Source organism: Hordeum vulgare, chromosome 4H (assembly GCF_904849725.1).
Source record: "Hordeum vulgare subsp. vulgare chromosome 4H, MorexV3_pseudomolecules_assembly, whole genome shotgun sequence".
Classification (NCBI taxonomy): Eukaryota; Viridiplantae; Streptophyta; class Magnoliopsida; order Poales; family Poaceae; genus Hordeum; species Hordeum vulgare.
This window is the reverse complement of record NC_058521.1, coordinates 5890379-5905068: the sequence shown is the minus strand read 5'-3', so window position 1 is coordinate 5905068 and position 14690 is coordinate 5890379.

The window sequence follows — 14690 nt, the reverse complement described above, 5'->3', positions numbered from 1 at the left end:
AGTGCAGGGCTGCGCCGAGGGAGAGGGAAAACCGTGTCCTCCAAAGGCCAAAAGTGCCCACTATATATAGGGGAAGGGGAGAGGGGGTGCCACCCCTAGGGTTCCCACCCTAGGGGGTGCGGCAGCCCTCCCAGATGGGGTTTGTGGCGGCCAGATGAGGGAGGAGGGGTGGCGCACCCCTCTGGTGGGCCTAAGGCCCACCTAAGTTAGGGTTCCCCCCTCTCCCCTTTTTTCTGGTGCACATGGGCTGGGTGGGGGGCGCACCAGCCCACTTAGGGGCTGGTTCCCTTCCCCACTTAGCCCATCTAGCCTCCCGGGGTCGTCACCCCCTTTTGGTGGCCCCCCGGGACCACCTCCGGTGGTCCCGGTGGTCCCGGTACGTTACCGGTGATGCCCGAAACACTTCCGGTGTCCGAAACCATCCGTCCTATATATCAATCTTTACCTCCGGACCATTCCGGAGCTCCTCGTGACGTCCGGGATCTCATCCGGGACTCTGAACAACTTTCGGTAATCTCGTATAACAATTCCCTATAACCCTAGCGTCATCGAACCTTAAGTGTGTAGACCCTACGGGTTCGGGAGACGGGCAGACATGACCGAGACACCTCTCTGGCCAATAACCATCAGCGGGGTCTGGATACCCATGGTGGCTCCCACTAGCTCCACGATGATCTCATCGGATGAACCACGATGTCAAGGATTCAATCAATCCCGTATACGATTCCCTTTGTCTGTCGGTATAGAACTTGCCCGAGATTCGATCGTCGGTATACCTATACCTTGTTCAATCTCGTTACCGGTAAGTCTCTTTACTCGTTCCGTAGCACGTCATCGCGTGACTAACTCCTTAGTAACATTGAGCTCATGATGATGTTCTACCGAGTGGGCCCAGAGATACCTCTCCGTCACACGGAGTGACAAATCCCGATCTCGATTCGTGCCAACCCAACAGACACTTTCGGAGGTACCCGTAGTGCACCTTTATAGTCACCCGGTTACGTTGTGACGTTTGATACACCCAAAGCACTCCTACGGTATCCGGGAGTTGCACAATCTCACGGTCGAAGGAAAAGATACTTGACATTAGAAAAGCGTTAGCATACGAACAATACGATCTAGTGCTAGGCTTAGGATTGGGTCTTGTCCATCACATCATTCCCCAAATGATGTGATCCCGTTATCAATGACATCTAATGCCCATGATCAGGAAATCATGATCATCTATTGACTAACGAACTAGCCAACTAGAGGCTTGCTAGGGACACATTGTGATCTATTCATTCACACATGTATTACTGTTTCCTGTTAATACAATTATAGCATGAACGATAGACGATTATCATGAACAAGGAAATATGATAATAACCATTTTATTATTGCCTCTAGGGCATATTTCCAAGAGATAGTACAATTGAGTCAGTGCGTAGGTTTGCCAAAGTGATCGTCCGTGTCTTTGGTCCTGAATATCTTCGGGCACCGAAGAGGAAGACACATAAAATTTGATGTCGTTTAATGAAAGAAGAGGTTGGCCTCGCATGCTAGGAAGCATAGATTGTATGCATTGGACTTGGAAAATCGCCCAAAGGCATGGCAGAGAATGTATTGTGGCAAGTCTCGTGATGCAATAATTGTGCTAGAGGTCGTAGCTTCACATGATTTATTGATTTGGCATTGCTTTTTTGGTATGTCGGGTACTGTCATTGGTATAAATGTGTTGGAACGGTCTTATTTGTTTGCTAGGCTTGCTAGTGGTGGTGCTCCAACTAGCAACTACACTATCAATGGGCATGAATATACAAAAGGGTACTATCTTGCATATGGTATATACCCTTCTTGGTGCATATTTGTGAAAAGCATCAAAGACCCCCCCCCCCCCCCCCAAACTAGGAAAGAGTGTGAATTCGCAGGGGCACAAGAGGCAACCCAAAAAGACATTGAAAGAGCATTTGAGGTTTTGCAATCTAGGTTTGCCATTCTTCATGGTCCTGCTCGATTTTGGGACAATCGATCCTTGAAAAACATCATGACATGTTGTGTTATTATTCACAATATGATTGTGGAAGATGAGAGAGGCATGAACTTGGAGTTATTCTATGACAATGTGCGTAGCCGTGTCAAACCAGATAGAGACCCTAACGGAATTAGAGCTTTTCTTCAGACCTACAAGGAGATTGAAAATGCAAACACCCACTTTCAACTTCGGAAGGATCTCATTGAGCACAATTGGCAAAGGGCTGGGCAGTAAAACATTCCATTTTTTCATCCATTTTCATTTCATTCATGTGTGATTTGTATACGAGACAAGTTTTGTATTCAATTATTTAGTTTGCTACGGTGATTTGAATAATTATTGTACTTTGGATGATTATTGTATTGTAATATTAATATTTTACTTATATTGCTCATTAGTAATACTGATTTACGAGGTCTTTGATTTGTGGGTCGACGTGGTGGCGCTCGAGCACACACCGCATTGCCGACCTGTAAAAAAGCATCTTCAGCGAATATCCTTTTTTACGGGTCCGTTCTACGGGGTGTGACTCTGTCCGCGCCCGCGCCGGCCCGCAAAATCCTTTTTTCGCGAACTGTAAACGACTTTTGCGGGTTGGATTTATACGGTTCCGCTAGAGATGCTCTAAGACGTCGGAGGAGGAAACCATACGTCCATACCTACCATCCACGTACCACGTGTTGGGTAACGTAGCATAAATTCAAAATTTTCCTACGCATGTTCAGATCTTCCTATGGAGAGACCAGCAACGAGAGAGGGGTAAGAGCATCTTCATACCTTTGAAGATCGCTAAGCGGAAGCGTTGCTAGAACGCGGTTGATGGAGTCGTACTCGCAGCGATTCCGATCTAGTGCCGAACAACGGCACCTCCGCGTTCAACACACGTGCAGCCCGGTGACGTCTCCCGCACCTTGATCCAGCAAGGAGGAGGGAGAGGTTGGGGAAGAAGACCAGCAACACGACGGCGTGGTGTTGGTGGAGCGACGAGGTCTCCCGGCAGGGCTTCGCCGAGCGCCGGCACAGAGGAGGAGGAATAAGTGCAGGGCTGCGCCGAGGGAGAGGGAAAACCGTGTCCTCCAAAGGCCAAAAGTGCCCACTATATATAGGGGAAGGGGAGAGGGGGTGCCACCCCTAGGGTTCCCACCCTAGGGGGTGCGGCAGCCCTCCCAGATGGGGTTTGTGGCGGCCAGATGAGGGAGGAGGGGTGGCGCACCCCTCTGGTGGGCCTAAGGCCCACCTAAGTTAGGGTTCCCCCCTCTCCCCTTTTTTCTGGTGCACATGGGCTGGGTGGGGGGCGCACCAGCCCACTTAGGGGCTGGTTCCCTTCCCCACTTAGCCCATCTAGCCTCCCGGGGTCGTCACCCCCTTTTGGTGGCCCCCCGGGACCACCTCCGGTGGTCCCGGTGGTCCCGGTACGTTACCGGTGATGCCCGAAACACTTCCGGTGTCCGAAGCCATCCGTCCTATATATCAATCTTTACCTCCGGACCATTCCGGAGCTCCTCGTGACGTCCGGGATCTCATCCGGGACTCTGAACAACTTTCGGTAATCTCGTATAACAATTCCCTATAACCCTAGCGTCATCGAACCTTAAGTGTGTAGACCCTACGGGTTCGGGAGACGGGCAGACATGACCGAGACACCTCTCTGGCCAATAACCATCAGCGGGGTCTGGATACCCATGGTGGCTCCCACTAGCTCCACGATGATCTCATCGGATGAACCACGATGTCAAGGATTCAATCAATCCCGTATACGATTCCCTTTGTCTGTCGTTATAGAACTTGCCCGAGATTCGATCGTCGGTATACCTATACCTTGTTCAATCTCGTTACCGGTAAGTCTCTTTACTCGTTCCGTAGCACGTCATCGCGTGACTAACTCCTTAGTAACATTGAGCTCATGATGATGTTCTACCGAGTGGGCCCAGAGATACCTCTCCGTCACACGGAGTGACAAATCCCGATCTCGATTCGTGCCAACCCAACAGACACTTTCGGAGGTACCCGTAGTGCACCTTTATAGTCACCCGGTTACGTTGTGACGTTTGATACACCCAAAGCACTCCTACGGTATCCGGGAGTTGCACAATCTCACGGTCGAAGGAAAAGATACTTGACATTAGAAAAGCGTTAGCATACGAACAATACGATCTAGTGCTAGGCTTAGGATTGGGTCTTGTCCATCACATCATTCCCCAAATGATGTGATCCCGTTATCAATGACATCTAATGCCCATGATCAGGAAATCATGATCATCTATTGACTAACGAGCTAGCCAACTAGAGGCTTGCTAGGGACACATTGTGATCTATTCATTCACACATGTATTACTGTTTCCTGTTAATACAATTATAGCATGAACGATAGACGATTATCATGAACAAGGAAATATGATAATAACCATTTTATTATTGCCTCTAGGGCATATTTCCAAGAGATAGTACAATTGAGTCAGTGCGTAGGTTTGCCAAAGTGATCGTCCGTGTCTTTGGTCCTGAATATCTTCGGGCACCGAAGAGGAAGACACATAAAATTTGATGTCGTTTAATGAAAGAAGAGGTTGGCCTCGCATGCTAGGAAGCATAGATTGTATGCATTGGACTTGGAAAATCGCCCAAAGGCATGGCAGAGAATGTATTGTGGCAAGTCTCGTGATGCAATAATTGTGCTAGAGGTCGTAGCTTCACATGATTTATTGATTTGGCATTGCTTTTTTGGTATGTCGGGTACTGTCATTGGTATAAATGTGTTGGAACGGTCTTATTTGTTTGCTAGGCTTGCTAGTGGTGGTGCTCCAACTAGCAACTACACTATCAATGGGCATGAATATACAAAAGGGTACTATCTTGCATATGGTATATACCCTTCTTGGTGCATATTTGTGAAAAGCATCAAAGACACCCCCCCCCCAAACTAGGAAAGAGTGTGAATTCGCAGGGGCACAAGAGGCAACCCAAAAAGACATTGAAAGAGCATTTGAGGTTTTGCAATCTAGGTTTGCCATTCTTCATGGTCCTGCTCGATTTTGGGACAATCGATCCTTGAAAAACATCATGACATGTTGTGTTATTATTCACAATATGATTGTGGAAGATGAGATAGGCATGAACTTGGAGTTATTCTATGACAATGTGCATAGCCGTGTCAAACCAGATAGAGACCCTAACGGAATTAGAGCTTTTCTTCAGACCTACAAGGAGATTGAAAATGCAAACACCCACTTTCAACTTCGGAAGGATCTCATTGAGCACAATTGGCAAAGGGCTGGGCAGTAAAACATTCCATTTTTTCATCCATTTTCATTTCATTCATGTGTGATTTGTATACGAGACAAGTTTTGTATTCAATTATTTAGTCTGCTACGGTGATTTGAATAATTATTGTACTTTGGATGATTATTGTATTGTAATATTAATATTTTACTTATATTGCTCATTAGTAATACTGATTTACGAGGTCTTTGATTTGTGGGTCGACGTGGTGGCGCTCGAGCACACACCGCATTGCCGACCTGTAAAAAAGCATCTTCAGCGAATATCCTTTTTTACGGGTCCGTTCTACGGGGTGTGACTCTGTCCGCGCCCGCGCCGGCCCGCAAAATCCTTTTTTCGCGAACTGTAAACGACTTTTGCGGGTTGGATTTATACGGTTCCGCTAGAGATGCTCTAAGACGTCGGAGGAGGAAACCATACGTCCATACCTGCCATCCACGTACCACGTGTTGGGTAACGTAGCATAAATTCAAAATTTTCCTACGCATGTTCAGATCTTCCTATGGAGAGACCAGCAACGAGAGAGGGGTAAGAGCATCTTCATACCTTTGAAGATCGCTAAGCGGAAGCGTTGCTAGAACGCGGTTGATGGAGTCGTACTCGCAGCGATTCCGATCTAGTGCCGAACAACGGCACCTCCGCGTTCAACACACGTGCAGCCCGGTGACGTCTCCCGCACCTTGATCCAGCAAGGAGGAGGGAGAGGTTGGGGAAGAAGACCAGCAACACGACGGCGTGGTGTTGGTGGAGCGACGAGGTCTCCCGGCAGGGCTTCGCCGAGCGCCGGCACAGAGGAGGAGGAAGAAGTGCAGGGCTGCGCCGAGGGAGAGGGAAAACCGTGTCCTCCAAAGGCCAAAAGTGCCCACTATATATAGGGGAAGGGGAGAGGGGGTGCCACCCCTAGGGTTCCCACCCTAGGGGGTGCGGCAGCCCTCCCAGATGGGGTTTGTGGCGGCCAGATGAGGGAGGAGGGGTGGCGCACCCCTCTGGTGGGCCTAAGGCCCACCTAAGTTAGGGTTCCCCCCTCTCCCCTTTTTTCTGGTGCACATGGGCTGGGTGGGGGGCGCACCAGCCCACTTAGGGGCTGGTTCCCTTCCCCACTTAGCCCATCTAGCCTCCCGGGGTCGTCACCCCCTTTTGGTGGCCCCCCGGGACCACCTCCGGTGGTCCCGGTGGTCCCGGTACGTTACCGGTGATGCCCGAAACACTTCCGGTGTCCGAAACCATTCGTCCTATATATCAATCTTTACCTCCGGACCATTCCGGAGCTCCTCGTGACGTCCGGGATCTCATCCGGGACTCTGAACAACTTTCGGTAATCTCGTATAACAATTCCCTATAACCCTAGCGTCATCGAACCTTAAGTGTGTAGACCCTACGGGTTCGGGAGACGGGCAGACATGACCGAGACACCTCTCTGGCCAATAACCATCAGCGGGGTCTGGATACCCATGGTGGCTCCCACTAGCTCCACGACGATCTCATCGGATGAACCACGATGTCAAGGATTCAATCAATCCCGTATACGATTCCCTTTGTCTGTCGGTATAGAACTTGCCCGAGATTCGATCGTCGGTATACCTATACCTTGTTCAATCTCGTTACCGGTAAGTCTCTTTACTCGTTCCGTAGCACGTCATCGTGTGACTAACTCCTTAGTCACATTGAGCTCATGATGATGTTCTACCGAGTGGGCCCAGAGATACCTCTCCGTCACACGGAGTGACAAATCCCGATCTCGATTCGTGCCAACCCAACAGACACTTTCGGAGGTACCCGTAGTGCACCTTTATAGGGACACATTGTGATCTATTCATTCACACATGTATTAGTGTTTCCTGTTAATACAATTATAGCATGAACGATAGACGATTATCATGAACAAGGAAATATGATAATAACCATTTTATTATTGCCTCTAGGGCATATTTCCAACAGTCTCCCACTTGCACTAGAGTCAATAATCTAGTTACATTGTGATGTATCGAACACCCATAGCATCATGGTGTTGATCATGTTTTGCTCGTGGAAGAGGTTTAGTCAACGGGTCTGCAATATTCAGATCCGTGTGTACTTTACAAATATCTATCACTCCACTCTGGACATGGTCCTGGATGGGGTTGTAGCGGCGCTTGATGTGCTTCGTCTTCCGGTGAAACCTGGGCTCTTTGGCTATGGCAATGGCTCTAGTGTTATCACAGAAGAGTGTCATAGGACCCGACGCGCTTGGAACCACTCCAAGGTTGGTGATGAGCTCCTTCATCCAAATTCCTTCATGAGCCGCTTCTGAAGTAGCTATGTACTCCGCTTCACATGTAGATGCTTCCACGACTTCTTGCTTGCTGCAGCACCAGCTCACTGCCCCACCATTCAACACATATACGTATCCGGTTTGTGACTTAGAGTCATCCGGATCTGTGTCGAAGCTAGCATCGACGTAACCCTTTACGACGAGCTCTTCGTCACCTCCATAAACGAGAAACATTTCCTTAGTCCTTTTCAGGTACTTAAGGATATTCTTGACCGCTGTCCAGTGTTCCGCACCGGGATTACTTTGGTACCTCCCTACCAAGCTTATGGCAAGGTTTATATCAGGTCTGGTACACAGCATGGCATACATTAGAGAGCCCACGGCTGAAGCGTAGGGGACAGAACTCATCTTCTCTCTATCTGCTGCCGTGGTCGGCGACTCAGTCTTACTCAATCTCATACCTTGCAAAACTGGCAAGAACCCTTTCTTTGAGTTTTCCATATTGAACTTCTTCAATATCTTGTCAAGGTATGTACTCTGCGAAAGACCAATGAGGCGTCTCGATCTATCTCTATAGATCTTGATGCCTAATATGTATGCGGCTTCTCCAAGGTCCTTCATTGAAAAACTCTTGTTCAAATAGGCCTTTATGCTCTCCAACATCTCTATATCATTCCCTATCAATAATATGTCATCCACATATAGTACGAGGAAAGCTACAGAGTTCCCACTCACTTTCTTGTACAGACAGGCTTCTCCGTAAACCTGTATGAACCCAAACGCTTTAATCACCTCATTAAAGCGAATGTTCCAACTCCGAGATGCTTGCACCAGCCCATAGATGGAGCGCTGGAGCTTGCATACTTTGTTAGCACCCTTAGGGTCGACAAAACCTTCTGGTTGCATCATATACAACTCTTCCTTAAGGTTCCCGTTAAGGAACGTTGTTTTGACGTCCATTTGCCAAATTTCATAATCATAAAAGGCGGCAATTGCTAACATGATTCGGACTGATTTCAGCTTCGCTACGGGTGAGAAAGTCTCATCGTAGTCAACTCCTTGAATTTTTCGAAAACCCTTTGCGACAAGTCGAGCTTTGTAAACGGTTACATTACCGTTCGCATCAGTCTTCTTCTTGAAGATCCATTTATTTTCTATGGCTCGCCGGTCATCGGGAAAGTCCACCAAAGTCCATACTTTGTTCTCATACATGGATCCTATCTCGGATTTCATGGCCTCAAGCCATTTGTTGGAATCCGGGCCCGCCATCGCTTCTTCATAGTTCGAAGGTTCACCGTTGTCTAACAACATGATTTCCATCACAGGGTTGCCGTACCATTCTCGTGCGGAGCGTACCCTTGTGGACCTTCGCGGTTCAGTAGTAACTTGATCCGAAGCTTCATGATCATCATCATTAACTTCCTCTTCAGTCGGTGTAGGCACCACAGGAACAACTTCTTGCGCTGCGCTACTTTCCTGTTCGAGGGGGGGTGTAATTACCTCATCAAGTTCTACCTTCCTCCCACTTACTTCTTTCGAGAGAAACTCTTTCTCTAGAAAGGATCCGTTCTTGGCAACAAAGGTTTTACCTTCGGATCTAAGATAGAAGGTATACCCAATAGTTTCCTTAGGGTATCCTATGAATACGCATTTCTCCGCTTTGGGTTCGAGCTTTTCTGGTTGAAGTTTCTTCACATAAGCATCGCAGCCCCAAACTTTAAGAAACGACAACTTAGGTTTCTTGCCAAACCACAGTTCATACGGTGTCGTCTCAACGGATTTAGACGGTGCCCTATTTAAAGTGAATGCTGCAGTTTCTAATGCATATCCCCAAAATGATAGCGGTAAGTCGGTGAGAGACATCATAGATCGTACCATATCTAATAAAGTGCGATTACGACGTTCAGACACTCCGTTGCGCTGCGGTGTGCCAGGCGGCGTCAGTTGTGAAACGATTCCACACTTCCTTAGGTGTGTGCCAAACTCGTGACTCAAATATTCTCCTCCACGATCAGATCGTAGACATTTAATCTTTCTGTCACGTTGATTCTCAACCTCACTCTAAAATTCCTTGAACTTTTCAAACGTCTCAGATTTGTGCTTCATCAAGTAGATATACCCATACCTACTCAAATCATCGGTGAGAGTGAGAACATAACGATAACCACCGCGAGCTTCAACGTTCATTTGACCACACACATCAGTATGTATTATTTCCAATAAGTCGGTGGCTCTCTCCATTATTCCTGAGAATGGAGTCTTAGTCATCTTGCCCATGAGGCACGGTTCGCATGTGTCAAATGATTCAAAGTCAAGAGACTCTAGCAGTCCATCAGTATGGAGCTTCTTCATGCGCTTAACGCCGATATGACCAAGGCGGCAGTGCCACAGGTATGTGGGACTATCGTTATCAACTTTGCATCTTTTGGTACTCACACTATGAATATGTGTAACATCACGATCGAGATTCATCAAGAATAAACCATTCACCAGCGGAGCATGACCATAAAACATATCACTCATATAAATAGAACAACCATTATTCTCTGACTTAAATGAGTAGCCGTCTCGCATTAAGCAAGACCCTGATACAATGTTCATGCTTAAAGCTGGTACTAAATAACAATTATTAAGGTTTAAAACTAATCCCGACGGTAGATGTAGAGGTAGCGTGCCGACGGCGATCACATCGACCTTTGAACCATTCCCGACGCGCATCGTCACCTCGTCCTTGGCCAGTCTCCGCTTATTCCGCAGTTCCTGCTTTGAGTTGCAAATGTGAGCAACAGCACCAGTATCAAATACCCAGGAGCTACTACGAGCGCTGGTAAGGTACACCTCAATAACATGTATATCACATATACCTTTAACGTTGCCGGCCTTCTTGTCCGCTAAGTATTTGGGGCAGTTCCGCTTCCAGTGACCTTTTCCCTTGCAGTAGAAACACTCAGTCTCAGGCTTGGGTCCGTTCTTTTTCTTCTTCCCGGCATCTGGCTTACCAGGCGCGGCAAGAGCTTTGCCGTCTTTCTTGAAGTTCTTCTTACCCCTGCCTTTCTTGAAACTAGTGGTCTTGTTGACCATCAACACTTGATGCTCCTTCTTGATTTCTACTTCTGCAGACTTGAGCATCGAGTACAACTCGGGAATGGTTTTCTCCATCCCTTGCATGTTGTAGTTAAGCACAAAGCCTTTGTAGCTTGGTGGGAGAGACTGGAGGATTCTGTCAATGATAGCATCATCCGGAAGTTCGACTCCAAGTGAAGTCAGACGACCGTGTAACCCAGACATTTTGAGTATGTGCTCACTGACAGAACTGTTCTCCTCCATCTTACAGCTGAAGAACTTGTCGGAGACTTCATATCTCTCGACACGGGCATGAGCTTGAAAAACTAGCTTCAGCTCTTGGAACATCTCATATGCCCCGTGTTGCTCAAAACGTCTTTGGAGTCCCGTTTCTAAACTGTATAACATGCCACACCTGACCAGAGAGTAGTCATCACTCCGCGCTTGCCAGACGTTTAGAACGTCCTGCACTGCTGCGGGAGCGGGAGGGCCACCTAGCGGCGCATTAAGGACATAAGCCTTTTTAGCTGCTTCAAGGATGAGCTTCAGGTTGCGAACCCAGTCCGCATAGTTGCTACCATCATCTTTCAACTTGTTTTTCTCTAGGAATGCGTTGAAGTTGAGGTTGACGTTGGACATCTACAATATTTATAAAGACAACTTTTAGACTAAGTTCATGACAATTAAGTTCATTTAATCAAATTAAGTATGAACTCCCACTTAAATCGACATCCCTCTAGTCATCTAAGTGATACATGATCCATGTTGACTAACCCGTGTCCGATCATCACGTGAGACGGACTAGTCACCATGGTGAGCAACTTCATGCTGATCGTATTCAACCATACGACTCATGTTCGACCTTTCGGTCTCTTGTATTCGAGGTCATGTCTGTACATGCTAAGCTCGTCGAGTCAACCTAAGTGTTTCGCGTGTGTAAATCTGGCTTACACCCGTTGTATGCGAACGTTAGAATCTATCACACCCGATCATCACGTGGTGCTTCGAGACAACGAACCTTCGCAACGGTGCACACTTAGGGGAATACGTTCTCGAAATTTTAAGAGGGATCATCTTATTATGCTACCTTCGTTCTAAGCAATAAGATGTAAAACATGATAAACATCACAATGCAATCATATAGTGACATGATATGGCCATTATCATCTTTGCTCTTTCGATCTCCATCTTCAGGCATTGCATGATCATCATCGTCACCGGCGTGACACCATGATCTCTATCATCATGATCTCCATCATCGTATCTCCGTGAAGTCGTCACGCCAACTACCACTATCACTACTACTACAGCTAACCGTTAGCAATGAAGTAAAAGTAGTAAGCACATGGCGTTGCATCTCATACAATAAATTAAGACAACTCCTATGGCTCCTGCCGGTTGTCATACTCATCAACATGCAAGTCGTGAAACCTATTACAATAACATGATCATCTCATACATCATACATGCAACATCACAACTTTGGCCATATCACATCACATGTCAAACCCTGCAAAAACAAGTTAGACGTCCTCTAATTGTTGTTGCAAGTTTTACGTGGTTGATTTGGGTTTCTAGCAAGAATGCCTTCTTACCTACGTGACAGCCACAACAATGATATGCCAAAGCTATTTACCCTTCATAAGGACCCTTTTCATCAAATCCAATCCGACTAGAGTAGGAGAGACAGACACCCGCTAGCCACCTTTATGCACGATGTGCATGTTTGTCGGTGGAACCAGTCTCACGTAAGCGTACGTGTAAGGTCGGTCCGGGCCGCTTCATCCCACAATACCGCCGGAAAAGAATAAGACTAGTAACGGCAAGCAAATTGACAAACCATCGCCCACAACTTTTGTGTTCTACTCGTGCATGGAATCTACGCATAGAAAACCTGGCTCGGATGCCACTGTTGGGTCACGTAGCATAAATTCAAAATTTTCCTACGCATGTTCAGATCTTCCTATGGAGAGACCAGCAACGAGAGAGGGGTAAGAGCATCTTCATACCTTTGAAGATCGCTAAGCGGAAGCGTTGCTAGACCGCGGTTGATGGAGTCGTACTCGCAGCGATTCCGATCTAGTGCCGAACAACGGCACCTCCGCGTTCAACACACGTGCAGCCCGGTGACGTCTCCCGCACCTTGATCCAGCAAGGAGGAGGGAGAGGTTGGGGAAGAAGACCAGCAACACGACGGCGTGGTGTTGGTGGAAAGACGAGGTCTCCCGGCAGGGCTTCGCCAAGCGCCGGCACAGAGGAGGAGGAAGAAGTGCAGGGCTGCGCCGAGGGAGAGGGAAAACCGTGTCCTCCAAAGGCCAAAAGTGCCCACTATATATAGGGGAAGGGGAGAGGGGGGTGCCACCCCTAGGGTTCCCACCCTAGGGGGTGCGGCAGCCCTCCCAGACGGGGTTTGTGGCGGCCAGATGAGGGAGGAGGGGCGGCGCACCCCTCTGGTGGGCCTAAGGCCCACCTAAGTTAGGGTTCCCCCCTCTCCCCTTTTTTCTGGTGCACATGGGCTGGGTGGGGGGCGCGCCAGCCCACTTAGGGGCTGGTTCCCTTCCCCACTTAGCCCATCTAGCCTCCCGGGGTCGTCACCCCCTTTTGGTGGCCCCCGGGACCACCTCCGGTGGTCCCGGTGGTCCCGGTACGTTACCGGTGATGCCCGAAACACTTCCGGTGTCCGAAACCATCCGTCCTATATATCAATCTTTACCTCCGGACCATTCCGGAGCTCCTCGTGACGTCCGGGATCTCATCCGGGACTCTGAACAACTTTCGGTAATCTCGTATAACAATTCCCTATAACCCTAGCGTCATCGAACCTTAAGTGTGTAGACCCTACGGGTTCGGGAGACAGGCAGACATGACCGAGACACCTCTCTGGCCAATAACCATCAGCGGGGTCTGGATACCCATGGTGGCTCCCACTAGCTCCACGATGATCTCATCGGATGAACCACGATGTCAAGGATTCAATCAATCCCGTATACGATTCCCTTTGTCTGTCGGTATAGAACTTGCCCGAGATTCGATCGTCGGTATACCTATACCTTGTTCAATCTCGTTACCGGTAAGTCCCTTTACTCGTTCCGTAGCACGTCATCGTGTGACTAACTCCTTAGTCACATTGAGCTCATGATGATGTTCTATCGAGTGGGCCCAGAGATACCTCTCCGTCACACGGAGTGACAAATCCCGATCTCGATTCGTGCCAACCCAACAGACACTTTCGGAGGTACGCGTAGTGCACCTTTATAGTCACCCAGTTACGTTGTGACGTTTGATACACCCAAAGCACTCCTACGGTATCCGGGAGTTGCACAATCTCACGGTCGAAGAAAAAGATACTTGACATTAGAAAAGCATTAGCATACGAACAATACGATCTAGTGCTAGGCTTAGGATTGGGTCTTGTCCACCACATCATTCTCCCAATGATGTGATCCCGTTATCAATGACATCCAATGTCCATGATCAGGAAACCATGATCATCTATTGACTAACGAGCTAGCCAACTAGAGGCTTGCTAGGGACAGATTGTGATCTATTCATTCACACATGTATTAGTGTTTCCTGTTAATACAATTATAGCATGAATGATAGACGATTATCATGAACAAGGAAATATGATAATAACCATTTTATTATTGCCTCTAGGGCATATTTCCAACACCACGAACCCATCACACGATCCACCATCTTTAGATGTCGTCAATGCAGATCATAATCTGTATCTGCTGCTGAACTACCTCTCAAGCTCGCCGTCGGCGCTGGAGCAAACACTATCGCAATGGCGGAGCCCAACGATACATGTCTATCACAAGGATGTTGTCGCTGCCGCACCATCCTTGCTTGGCATCGGTGGCGATGATGACAACGTTGAATAAAGTTCCAGTAGATCGTACTTTGGAAAGGCAATCGGTCCTATGATTGGGGATGGATCTGGAATCCAGTGACCTACAAGGAGATTGAAAATGCAAACACCCACTGTAACTTCCGAAGGATCTCATTGAGCACAATTGGCAAAGGGCTGGGAACATTCCATTTTTTCATCCATTTTCATTTCATTCATGTGTGATTTGTATA